Raw genomic sequence first — 14,393 nt, forward strand, 5'->3', positions numbered from 1 at the left:
AGTTATTTGCGATGTAGTTTTCAATGGAACTTGAGTGGCTTTTGATTTCAGTTTTACACGTCAAGATAGAAAGCAATTATTAATTTAATAATAAACTTGTAAGAATTTATGCATAAAAGATGGAGAAAAACACAGGAAAGATCAAATTTATTGACAAATAGGTAATTGTAGCTTCTCTAAAGCTCAAGGAAGAGAGGAAGGCAGAAGTTTTGAGCATTTGTAGGATGTCCACAACTTTAGGTATTTAGCAAATGTAGGATTTCCACAACTTAATTTAGGTAATTATATTGGGGGGAGGGATTGAGCTAAGTCTCATTGATTTTTTGTATTGGAACGATACAAAGAAGATTAGCATGGCCCTGCCCAAAGGTGACATGCATAAAATGATTTCTTATATTGCTTGAATAATGCCGTAAGTAATCAAGAGGGACTTTATATATAGATTTTAAATAACAAAATGTTTAAAGTCATTAGAAAGATATAACTAATGCGTGATTCATGAGGGTTCTTAGAGATAAAAAATTTATTCTAAAATATAATTTTCATCTTTTCTATTTTTAGTTTGTGTTTTAATTTGATGTCTCATCTCTTTTTTTTTTTTTTTGTTTGAAGACAAGCATAATATGAATGGCTCATTTGGAATTGTTGTGGCTATTTTGTAAATGTTGTTAGGGAAAATAGCTTCTTTTTAAAGTAGAGATATAAAGCAGCTTCGTAGCTCAAAATTTTTTTTGAAATGAGCAACTAAGTTCTAGCCAACCATAAATTATAGTTGTATGAAAAGCAAAACAGTAAAAAAACAATTTCAAAAGAAGTCTAGGATTTCATTTGGGATAGCTTTCGTATTGCTTTATAAAATAACATTTTATTTTTATTTTTTTGAAAAAAAAAATTGTACTAAACAACTGCCATAGAAAACAGTAACAAAGCCTAAATTTGCGGTGTACTTGATAAGTGAATTTTATCTTAGTTATTAAAATTTACTTGATATAGCTTGTTCTCAAGTTATTCAAGAATTTATTAAAATAAACTAAAGCGTGATGGTGCAATTGAATTTTGACTTTTTAATTAGTACTTTTGTTAGGAGTTTAATTAATTTTCAATTCCAAGGTATGTTGAGTATTCAGTTTGATGTTTAATGCTTGTGAACTTGTGATCAATTTTCGTATGATTCAGTAATTGATTTGAGTCTGATAAGTGATAGTTAAATAAGTCTTCAATGTGCATATTGCTCTACAGAATTCTTATTTAATTTCATTCAACTTACGGGCTACAAAATGGACTAATGCTTATCGTAAAGTGGTCTTTGTTAGTCTGTGACCTTTAATATTCTCATAATATTGGCCGTGCAATAAGAGGTTATAAATTAATTTACGATCATATATACTGATTGTTCCCAATAGTATTTACCGACGTACATATTGTGGTTTCATTTGGGACAGCCATTGCCTACTTCTTTTTTATTATTTTAAAGAAATTTTTATAGTAGAAAACTAATTTAAAGAACGGTAACAAAATTGTCCCAAAGGATGCATAAGTCTCAAAAAAATAAGTAGTAAAATTCCTCTCAAAATTATAATGGCTATCTACTTCTAATAGACTAATCGCCGGTCTTGTTGCAATTGTTAGAAGCTCGATTTAGGAGATCCAAGTTGCAGCTCGCTAACAGCTCCATCATTCAACCTTGTATATAAGCTCTATTTTTGTTTATATAGGCTGCTCTAATTTTGTTCATAGGAAAATAAATATTTATGTATTCAAGAAATTAAATGGGTTGGGTAAAAGACTAAAGTTATTAATAGTTTAAGATTTAATCATTATTATTCCAGGTATGAGTTATATTGAGATGATGTAAGTGTGATTTTAATAATCATTTAAAAGAAAATGACAAATAAATTAATATAATTAGAGATTATTCTTCATGCCTAAATTATTATTATTATAAGTATTTATGCTCTTCAACATTTTAATTTCTCATTCGACCAACTTTTGTCTTTCTTCTTTGGCCGAATCTGAATCAGCGGTGGTTTGGCGGAGCTCAAACTCACCATCGAACTCAACCGATCTTCCCATTAAACTCTAAGTTGCATTTGATTTACCCATTTTTTTTATGGTGGCGTGGATGGCCATTGAGTTCGCCGCGATGACCACTTGCTGAGGCTTCATAGTGATGCGTCGAGCAGTGCAGGCAGAGCTCCCTCTGCCTTAGTTGGCACGTCGCATCCTGGCCCAACATATGCTGGCCAGCTCTGTGATTTGGGTCAGGAGGTTCTGAGTTCGCTCACGCTCTCGTCGCCATCTCTAGGGTTTTCCCTTATTGCTGTCTCGGTTGGTCCTTCCTTCCTTAATGCCTCTTTTTTCTTGCTATTTTAGTCTTTATGGTTGTTGATTAATTCAGGGACCCTGGGTTCTTAGATGGAATGCAAAAAATTTAGGTCTTTTCACGATGCTTTGTCGGGTGTATCGCCTTCGCCTGACTTCCCTCCACTCAAAGTTTCTTCACACGATGGTTTACCTGCGTTACTGATTTTGGAGGAGGAATTGTTATTACTTGTTGCACCTTTTGAGTTTACCCTAGTCGGGAAGTTTTCGGGCTGTAGCCCCCCCCCCCGATAATATTCGCAATTTGTTTTTTCTATTTGAGGCTTTGTGGTGCATTTTCTATTACTATTTTAAACTCTAAAAATGTGCTGATTAAACTTGCAAAAGATTTAGATTATTGTAGGATTTTTTTCTCACCATTCATATTTCATTAGCAATTCCTACATGAAGCTTTTTAAGTGGACTCCCCATTTTGATATTCCTGTGGAGTCCCTATTGTACCCATTTGGATCTCTTTTCCCTGTCTACACCCTAATTATTTCCACCCGCATTCTTCATGGATGGGGGTCTCTGTTTGGAAGACCTTTGAGATCGGATAATGCAATAATTAATGGATATAGGCAATATGTGGCTCGCATACTTGTGGAATTAGATGTTATCAAAAATTATACTTCTCAAGTTTGGATCGGTACTGAGTCTATGGGATACACTCAATTAGTTGAAATGGAAGAATTTCTTTCGTATTTCTTTCATTGCAAAACCTTGGGTCATTTGAAGGATGGTTGTCCGATTTTATTTCTTAACTTAAATGCAGCTAATATTGTAAAGGAGGGGACTGTTGCTATTAATCTGGCCTGAAAAGACCTTGATGTTCCAGTCAATGATTCGGTAAGGGTGGCCCAAGGTGAGTTGGTGTCAAAACAATTTGTGAATTGTGATCATGTTGATGATGTTGTTGTTAAGGACACGAATCAAGTGCTTTTGAATGTTCCTATAAGTGTGCCTCATATTATGCTAGTCGGTTTGAACCCTCTTACGATTGTTCTAGAGGGGGCTGTTATGTCTGCTTCGTCGGTTGCTCCTTCCTGTGGCATTTTTTAGGATGGTGTTGAAGCTTGTGAGGCTCTTTCTTATGGACTTAAAAAGGAGGTTGTTGAGGATTATGAGCCTAACCAATGCTTACTTAATTTGTCTACTAGTCCTATCTTACCTCCAAATTCTAATGTTGGTGTCAGTGATGGTGAAATTAGTTCTTGTGATGATTCAGTTCTGCTGGACCCTAGAGACCATGAATGTGCATTATTTGTGGGTTGGAGTAATTGTTGTATGCATGCTAGTGCTTCTTTACCTAGGGGTGATGATCCCATGGAGGAAAATTTGGGCGTGATTGATGTTCCCATATCAATTTTATCTGATGATGCCTTTCTAGCTCACCTTACTTGTAATGCGACCGATTTTGAGGTCATGCATGGTGACATGTTGAATGTTGACTTTTCCTTTGCTGATGTGGAGGAATTTGTTGAGAAAGTATTAGACTCTAGGGATAACTTTGATATGAGCATTCTTCAAATTGCGGACGTTGGTTTTTCTACAAGAATTAGTAGGAAAAAAATGTAAATCTAAAAATAAATTTCCCTAATGGTTTGGATTGGCTATTATTTCTTCTTCTTCGTCGATGGTGTCCTCTTCTACTACTTGTGGTCTATTGTGGCGATTGTCTCTGTTGGGGTTGTGTTTGCCTCATCTGGCAATGATGATGAGGCTTTTGTGTGCCACCACTTGGGCCCTTGCTTGCTGGCAACCTTGGTGGTCATTAATCTTATGGTTTGGGAGACTTTTGTGGGCTTTTATTACTGGTTTTGGATCATGGTTTGTAGTTTCCAATGGAAGGGCCTTGCTTGGGTTGGGGGTGGGTGTGCGAGGCCTCTTTCCTAAGCCCGAATCTTTGGATCTTTTCATCTTCTACTATTGTATTTTGATTTACTCTTTGTTTTGTAGTCTGGTTTTTGGTTCATTATGTTTCTCATACCTCCTTTATTGTTGCTCTTAGGAGCATTAGCGAGCTCTTTGTCTTTTATGTACTTGTATCATTTTATTGATTAACGTGTAGGCCCTTTTTAGTTTTTATTAAAAAAAGCTCTTCAAGTAGCTTTGAAAGTATGTTCAAAAATAAAATTTTAAAATGGCTTAAGAAATTAATTTAAATGATATTACTTGAAGAAAGAGTTTTTATTTGAAGAGATTTAAATGGACATATTGATAGAATGGTAAAACTCTTAAAATTATTTTTGTTAGTTTTGGATATATACTAAACAATGAAGGTGATAAGATCATTTTATATTTTATTTTAGCTTATGATTTCCTAATTGTTAATACTTTTTTAAAAAAGAGAGTGTAGCATCTCATGTGTTATTATTATTATTTTTTAAATATAGATCATTTAGGTTGTAAATATTTAAAGTTATTCCAACTAATTATTTTTATACCCAACATCACTTATTATTTTTGAACTTTAAGAGGAAAAGGTAAAAAAAAAAGTAAAATTTACCATAGTACTATTGGATGGAGTTATTTAAAGAACATTAATAAAATATTTTTGAGAGTAAAATTCAAGATCTTAAGATTTAGGTTTTGCATGAGAAATGTTATACAAAATACTGTAAAGTATGTGGTTGGAGAAATACTAAAAATAGCTAGTGGTAAAATCAAAATGAGTAAAAAAGATAAATAAGAAGCTTTATTATAAAAAAGCACTTTAGGTGTACATGCTAAAAAATTAGTAAAGATATAGAGAGACCTGTAGAAATTTTAGAAAAGTAGTATTTGATGCAAAGGATTTAGTTTTTATTGATTTATATAATAAATTAGATACTAAGAAGAACAAAAGATGTATCTATAAGTTTGTCAAACAAAAAGATAGGAGAAATAAATGTTATTTCATGTGAAGGGCATGAAAGATGAAAAAAAATTATATATTTTACTTCAAAGAGAATATTCAATATAGATGGATATGATATTTTGATAAACTTTTCAATGAAAGCAAGAAGAATATGATTGAATTTAGTGATCTTTACACCAAAAAAAAAAAGAAGATATTTTTTTTACTTTTATCATTGTATTATTAAAGCTGAAGTTGGAGGGATTTTAAAGAAAATGAAATGTGGAAGAAGCATCAAAACTGATAATGTTTCAACAGAAGTGTAGAAATGTTTAGGCGATAAAAAATTTCTTGTGTTATTAAAATTAATATTATTATTTTGAAAGTCAAAAGATGCCAGGAGAGTGGATGAGTGTATTGCTTCTTGTTTTTAGAATAAAGGTGATGCAGAATGTTGGTTATTAAAAGAGAAGAATAAAATTAAGTTGAATGTTTTAGAGATGTGGATGATCACATGGATGAGTTGCTTTACACTTAAAGACATAATGCAAAATGATTATATATGTGTAAAGTTCGGAACATATCCAGGGTTAGATAAGATTAGAAAGAGTCGTCTTAGATGACTTGATCACATTAAACATCAGCCTTCAGATAAATCTGTTACGATAGTAGATGTATTAGATACATCATATACTACAACAACAACATCAAGCCTTTATCCCACTATGTGGTGTTGGCTACATGAATCCTTTTTCTCCATTGTGTCCTATTAAAAGTCAAATTCTTGTTTAAATCTAATAAAGAGAGGTCATTCCTAATATTTTCTGACCAAGTCTTTTTAGGTCTACCCCTACCTTTCTTAACATAAGTCAAATCTAATATAGATACATCATATACTAAGAAAGAAAAATGTAGACCTGAACTACATAAGCATTCAATTCTTAACTGAAAATAATAGAGAAAAATAATTCATATAGCGGATCCTATATAGTGAAATAAAAGATTATTATTATTATTGTTTTTGTTGTAGGCAACTTGACTGAGCCAAGTAAGATATGTTCAGACAACATTGGAACAATTTACATGTTACACGGAGAATCATACCCTAAATTAAGAATCAAACAAATAATAGCTAGCCTTGCTAGTTTTTATTTAATGAAATTAAAATCACAAATTCTACTTTAAATACATGAATATTCAATCTACATCTTAAAAAGTTTTAGAAATAATCATGAAGTCTATATCACCTAAAAAATAATTTCAAAAATAAATATTTACAATTCTAAATTTAAAAATTAGAATCCTTACTAAATCTCAAACCTGGCAGCCTCATCTATGCACGATTTGACACCATTAGCTCCAAAAGGCCATTAAAAAATAATACACATACTGTAACTCACTCTTATCTCCACTCCAATTACATCAAGAAAAAAAAAAACTTCTCTCGACAGCACTCATTCTCACTCTCGAATTTTTATTTGGTTCGGTTGACCGGATGCAAGAAGCATCCGGTCGTAGACAAAAAAAACGCGGTACCAAGGTGTACCGAGTTTTTCAAAAAACTCGGTACACCTCGGTACCGAGCTATTTTTGCCTACGACCGGATGCTTCTCTGCATCCGGTCGGAGGACGTAATAATTGTTCCTCACTCTCACCCTGAATCTAACTCTCACTCTCGAGCATGGTTAGTTTGTTTGGTAAATCTCGCCTTTATAAAGTGCCTGATTAGTGAAGGTGACATAAAAATTACTTCCCACTAAGTTGGACTTGCCGTCCACAATAGCTATAAAAGAAAAGGTGAATGATTTATTATTAGGGAGCAATAACCGATAGGTAATTTTTGCTGTATTTAGTACTGGTGAAAGCACACTCGCTTGTTAAAGCACCTTTAAATTAACACGTTTTATTCATCCCACCACTTGACTACTATTTCGTCATAAATGTAAAGTTGTAAACCCTATCTGCTTTCACACATCTTTTTTCCGCTGGGAAAATATTTGTACGTAAAAGAAACCTTTGGAGTGAATTAATGGTGCCTTAATATGGATCACATGAAGCAATAAGTTTTAACAAGAGTAATATTATATTATAATAATCATTGATACGCCACTAAACATTGGCTTGATTAGACACAAATTTCGATGCATATTTAAATTAAAAGTTTTTAGAGTTAATTTAAGACAATTTATATTCTAATTTAAACAAATTTAGGGTCAAATTGATAGGCTTAACTAAATGAGCCCAACTTGTAAAAAATGATCAATTCCAAAACAAAATAAGCCTAAATTAGAAGCTTGAAGCATATTTAAAATATTTGAAATATAATTAGACTAAATGATCTCTAAATTTGACAAGCCTATTGTACAACTGAGAATCACAAAGAATCAAATCTAACGAGCCTAAGATTGCTTAATTTTTATAATATTATGGCACTTAAATGCTGAATGATTGCTTTAGGCAGTCAATGTGAACTGTCAGATGGAGTGATATGATTTTTCTCCATATTTATGGGGCATGCCATTCTCAAAATATATAAATTGATACCCATTTTTACATTAAGACTTAGCTAGAGATTCAAGAAAGCATTAAGGGACATCGAGTTGATCTATCTGGACTGGTTTAGCCATCCAAACCCACCTCTTCTATATTGTTATATAATATTTCTTTCTCTTATTGTAATTTCTAGTTTTCTTTAATAATTCCCTCTAAAGGGACCCTTGAGGTAGCCGTACTCCATAAATATAGGGTTGTCTCCTGTCGAGGTTTCTATAAGTTTAGAAAAGGAATAGCCAGACTATTATAGTTTCATCTCTATTATGGACATCTCCCGGTGGTGGTTGCTTTCTTCACCTCCTCTGCTCGACGTCATTTGGTTTCAAAGCCGACAAGTTTTTCTTGTTGTACTTTATATATCGTTAACCAAGATCCAAGTTGTGACTAATCGCCGGTCTCTTCATCCAACAACAACTACATCTATCCCTCTAGCTGACAGATTCCACCTCCATAACAACTGAAACCTCCCTTTCTAGCAACTGAATCCTTTCTCCATAGCAACCCTGAAGTGGTGATGCAGTCCCTACTCATGCACACCTATAAAGAATCTCGAGGAAATTTTTTTAGTAACATGATGTTGTCCCAATTTGTATCATGTCCAGCACATCCCCAAAAAGATGAGCTCATTTTTAAGTTTCATCTAGATGAGGCGAATGATAGGCTTACCTATCAATACCTATTTAGCCAACAAAACCCACCTCCTCTCTGATGCTATATGATATTTCTTCCTCTTACTGTAATTTCTACTTTACTTTAATAAGTCTCTTCAAAATGACCCTTAAGGTAGCCTCACTCTTCAAATATATGGCAATCTCCTCTCTTGTATTCATATTTTGATATTTGGATAAGTGTAGAGAAGAAGATAAAGCTCTTCTATTTTTTTCAGTATCTTAGAATTCTCAAGGTGGTCGTCACATTCATCTCCTCCTTCGCCCAACATCATATGGTATCAAAGCCGACAGGTTGTGGCCACCTTCCATTTTAGCCACTCCATCTTTCTTTTATGCAATAGCTAACATCCAAGAAGGAACTGAGGTTTCTTCCTGCAAGTCTACTTTTGTTTGTCTCCATCATGCTACCAACCAACTCAATCCTACACGATTTCAATAGCCCAATCTTATGATCCTGGTGCCTTGCACATGTGACTAATCCCTTAACGCCAGTGTGTCTTGTGCCCACATATACATTTGTCTTTCTTAAATGCATGACACAAGCAACACAAACAAACAAGATCTCATCGCCAGAACGACCCATTTTCGGGCAGCTTCTACTTAGTATGCAGGACCCCTGCCTCCATCTACCTCTATGTGCATGACAGACGCTCCCATGCCACTGGGAGTCTGAACTAACCTATCCTAAAAAAAAAATGGTTGAAGATCTACAACGAGAAATTACCAAACTTCAACAAGAGTTAGAAGGTCTCGATTAAAGGAAGGACTTGGATTACTGGTGTAATAACTCAAAAAATTTTGAAATGTTTTAAGAAAAAATAAAAAAGTGAATATTAGTACCTTTCCTTGCCAAAGGAAGATAGAATGAGGAGAGAGAATTTTATTCGGAGTTTTTTGTTCCGTCAATTTTGTTCAAAGGTTTATTCTATTTATTATAAGTAACCCAAATCTCTTTTTGATTTTTAATGATTTTGAGTTTGATAGATTTCTTCTCTCTTAAATTGATAAAAATACATTTTTTCTCATGATTTATTGAGTTTTTATTGTAAAACATTTTTTATATAGTTGATATGAATAGTGTGGACATTTGGAAAATAACATCATTAAATTTAAACAGGTAGAATTAAACTTATGATTTTCTATTGTTATAGATATTAAATAAATTTTCTTATATTGAACAAAATTGAATATTTCATACTACCATTTAATTGTTGCGTTTGTATAAGCATAAAAGGCTGGCTGTTAACACTATAAAATGAGTTGACTTTTTAAATCTAATACATTGTCTAAAAGGGTGGGTCGATGGGTTTTCCTTTGAAGATGGTTTTTAGTATTATCCAGTTGTAACTTGTAATAGATGATAAACCTACGCCGATAGATAGAGGGTGATGAATCTTAATGATTATTGAAAGCAACCTATAATAATAATTATAAAAATGAAAGATAATGATACGAAGAAAGAATAAATAAAAGGATGAAAATGCCATATTAAAGTTAGATGTCCTATCTTATTGAACCATATATTGATCTATGCTTATACAGATAGTATTGATAAGTAGAGTAGTAATATATCTACATATATAATATATGAATGGATATAAGTATTAATTACATATAATCGATTGGATGGATGTAAGAGGATAAGCTTGATGATATTGACACATGTGTGCTTGTGATTCTTTTTATTGACACTTGAATGTTTATAATACCACAGTTTTATTAATTTATTGATTTTCACGCTTGTTATTTATTCCTAGATTCATTATAATGATTTTTCTACTTTTATTGTTGATCATTTTGAGCTTTATAAATGTTAACTAATAATTGAGGAGATTTATCTTATTCATTGAATTGAGTATGCATATTGATTTTTCTAGTCTTGTATTGAAAGCTTTGTTGATTTTTGTTTACTACTGAGCTTTTTGTATCATTATGTGGATTTTAATGATTTTAGACCAGGGAAGGGGCCATGACCAAGTGGAGTGAGATTGTTAAAGATTCTCTGATTTTCTTTTGATTTTGTTTATATTTTCCCTTATTCTTTTTTAGTCAGTAGTTTGTGATAGAGTAGTAATTATATTTATCTCGTGACTATTATATATTACTTTTCAAAAAATGAATATAGTGTAATATTTTAAGGTATGAAATTATTAGTTGCTTTCACTAGATATAGATTTATTAATTTGATAATTTATAGAAGTTCTAATTGATTAATTAAGAATATATAACTGAGAATTCTTCCATACTTAATTTTAGGGTGTTATAATTGATATTAGAATGGTTGTTGGAAGAATTGAAATGTAACTAGAGCTCTAGAAATTGAGTGTGAGTTAGGTAGATTGGGTAGATTATGGGGTATTGGTTTGCATCAGCATAAGTGAATGATATGTGATTGAATGAACTGTATGAGTGTTGATCGGAATTGATTGGGTTTTGATGAGTTTGATTCATAATTTATGTAGATTGGATTTGAGTTTTGATCTTATAGTTTTTGTTTTGTTCAAATTTTTAAGAAAAATGTTAGGGATGATATTTTTTTCTAAGGTGGATAGATTGTAATAACTCAAATTTTTGAAATTATATTTTTAAAAAGAAAAATTAGAATTCAGTGTCATGCCTTGTGAAAGGAGGAGGAGAGACAAGGTTGTTCATAGTTTTTTTGTCTATCAATTTTAGTCATAGATTTTTTAAATAACCAAAATCTCTTTTTAATTTTCAAAGATTTTATGTTTAACAAATTTCTTTTCTCTTAAACTGATAAAAATACATTTTCTCATGATTTATCGAGTTTTTATTGTATAACATTTTGTATATAATAGATATGAATAGTGTTGACATTTTGATAGTAACATTACTGAATTTCATCAGGTAGATTTAAAGTTAATATTTTTTGAAGTTATAGATATTCTATAAATTGTTTTGTATTGAACATAATTGACTATTTTATACTGCATTCTTATTATGATATTTGCATAAGCAAGAACGACTAAATGTTAATACTATAAAATAGGTTGACTGTTAAAATATAATACCTTATGTAGGAGCGTGGGATATAGACTTTCTTTTAAAGATGGTTTTGGTGTTATCCTGATTAGAACATGTAAAAATGTCTAAATTACACCAACGGGCAGAAGGTTATGACTCCTAATGATTATTAAAATCGACTTGTAATAATAATGATAAAATATGAAAGTTAATGATATTAAAAGAGAACAGATAAAAGGATGAAAATGCCAAATTTAAGCTAGATGCCCTACCTTGTCGAACCATATACTAATGCATGCATATAGTGATAGCTGTTTGTAAGCTTTGTGAAAGTTCAAAGCAATTATAATTATTTTCTTTGGGAAAATTTGAGCATAATCCTTTTGAATTTTGTTTAGTTTTGTATTCGGACTCATCATTATGAATTATTATTTTTGGTGGTGAAAATATCATTCCCTAATAAGTCAAGATTATAAACTTAAAATTTTTATCCCAACTACAATAATCAAATTTAGGAGAGAGTTACATATGATTTCAGGGAATCAAAATTACATTCAATTATATATTTGACAATGGTAGTTATAATGCTTTATCATCAATTATTATATTAATATCATCATAGCGGACTATATATGACCCTGAAGGGTTTAAATGATGTTCAAATACATATCTAACTATAATAAGCTTGATACACTTATCCTTAATTTTATATTCAACTATATTGATAATAAATAATATATTTATCTAAGAGGAGAGGAAATCAAGAACTACAAGTTATTTGAATATCACAATAATGATCATCTTTGATTTTAACTTTCCCAATAGAGAATATTTTTATTTCCCATTATATTTAAGAGATAATTAGAATTGAGTTTGATTGTTTCTAGGGCCTAGAATCTGCTATGAGGACAAGCCTTCGTAGTTAATTACATAGTAGATATTTTGAATTTTTTGCGAATACTCTAGATTAAAATAATAGCATAAATTTTGTTTAGAATTTTTAAGGAGGGGTATTAAATGGATGAGGTGAGAATTTTAATTTGGAATTGATAAATTTTGAGCAGTTATTTTTAGAGACTAAAGGATGTGAAGTAGGAGTTTTGGGATACTGAAATAATTCAAAAAAACCCCAATCTACCATTTGTGTTGTGCTTTAAATTTTGGGTAAGAGAAAACTTTAATTTGGGTTGTCATTTTATTGAAAACTTGGGATTAGATTCCTGATATTGAGGACTAATAATTTTGGGTCCGCCCGAATCCTAAATCTAAGTTGGGCACTAAATGATAGTAGCCCAAACTTAATTAATGAAATACAAATACAAGCTTACCTCATTTTGGAATGGAGTGTCAGCTAAACTACCTAGGTGCTTTCAAACCATATATCCAGTTTTATAAAATATGGTTAAGCTCAATATTTAAGTTTTTGAGAATTTGGGTCTGATGTCTAAAGAAGGTGCTAATTGGCCCCCCTTTACTTATGTAGGGTGATTATGCTTAATGCAATTAAAACCTTATTTACTTTTAGTTAGTTTCTAATATAGTGTATTCTAGTTGACTCTTATATACAAAAATCATAATGATGAACTTTAAAAATTTGACATAGAAAATAGATTTTTTCCAAGATATGCATAACAACCTCTAGACAGAGATGCACCCTAATTTGTCAAGTTGTCTGCCACGAATTATAGGCGAGGAGGAGCCTAACTAGGAGAGAAGAGAATATGAATGCATGACAAATCCTAGGCATTCTTGGGGTTACTTCTTAGATATCACTTATTTTTATATTCGAGCGTAAAGATTTTATTTAATTATAAGTAGAAAAAATTTTGTGTTGTCCTTATTAGTCTAAATGCACTTTTTAGGTTGAAGCAATCATGCATTGATGAAAGAAACCTAAAAAACATATAATTTCAAAAGTACAAGAAATATAAACACATCATCAATCATATTGTATAAAATAATTATAAAGTCCATGAGGCAAGTGCTAGTTAATTTATAACCCAAAGTCTATAGAAATTGAAAACGGTTGTGGTACCACTGACAATAACCTGGATTCTTCCTATAGAATGATGCATGCATTTTAAAATGGAATTTATTTGGTCTTCATTTATATTAATTCTTTCTTTTAGCTCCTTGGACCCATCTGGTTCTGATATCCAAATGAAAAAATCCTCGCCGAAGAGGTGTTTCTTTTCTACTTAGATTTTAAATCATCTTATTCTGAATTCCTTAATGAAAAGAACGCTCCCATAAAGCACAAGAAATATAAACACATCATTAATCATATCATATTAAATAAATATTAAGTTCATGTGGCAAGTGATAGTTAGTTTATAACCCAAAGTCTGTAGAAATTGAAAATGGTTGGGGTACCACTGACACTAACCAGAATTCTTCCTACAGAATGATGCATGTATTTTTAAAATGGAATTTATTTGGTCTTAATTTATATAACTTTGTTCTTTTTGCTCCTTGCAACCATCGGGTTCATATATCCAAGTGAAAAAATCCTCCCTGATGAGGCTGTTCTTTTTTCTTTGGATTTTCAATCATCTTAATCTGAAGTCCCTAATGAAAAAACTCTCCCATAAGGTATATTTCCTTCCTCTTTGTGTTTCAGATTGGATGTTAAATATCCCATTTGAAATAAACTTTTATAGCTATTTTGAAATTAAAAAAAAAAAAAAAAGACTCATCCATAACCGTCACTTTGCCTAGAGTAGTTCATATAAAATCAACAAAAGAAATCCCAAGTAGTTATAGAAAATTCACAGCTTACATTTGATCCAATCAGTGTCACATGGTCATGCTTTTTTTATTTTAGGGGGCTTAGCGTGTTTATCACCTACAAAAAATTTGTTAGTTACATTTAAGTTAGCTCCCTTTTATAGCCCTACATAAGGATAACCACTGCAGAAGATTCCAAGCATCCAGATCATTCCTAGCCTAGGAGAAATCTTGTTGATTCCTTATAGGTTGTTAAA

The 14,393-nt window shown here is 31.6% G+C and overlaps 1 non-coding gene across 1 annotated transcript; it reads left to right on the forward strand.

Annotated features, from left to right (window-relative positions):
• Positions 1-300: 300 nt before the first annotated feature.
• LOC114579510 lies at positions 301-401 on the forward strand. The gene has a single exon (XR_003700534.1). It is a non-coding gene; the product is annotated as a U6 spliceosomal RNA (small nuclear RNA).
• Positions 402-14,393: the final 13,992 nt, after the last annotated feature.

Source organism: Dendrobium catenatum, unplaced genomic scaffold (genome assembly GCF_001605985.2).
Source record: "Dendrobium catenatum unplaced genomic scaffold, ASM160598v2 fragScaff_scaffold_447, whole genome shotgun sequence".
In the NCBI taxonomy this organism is placed as follows: domain Eukaryota; kingdom Viridiplantae; phylum Streptophyta; class Magnoliopsida; order Asparagales; family Orchidaceae; genus Dendrobium; species Dendrobium catenatum.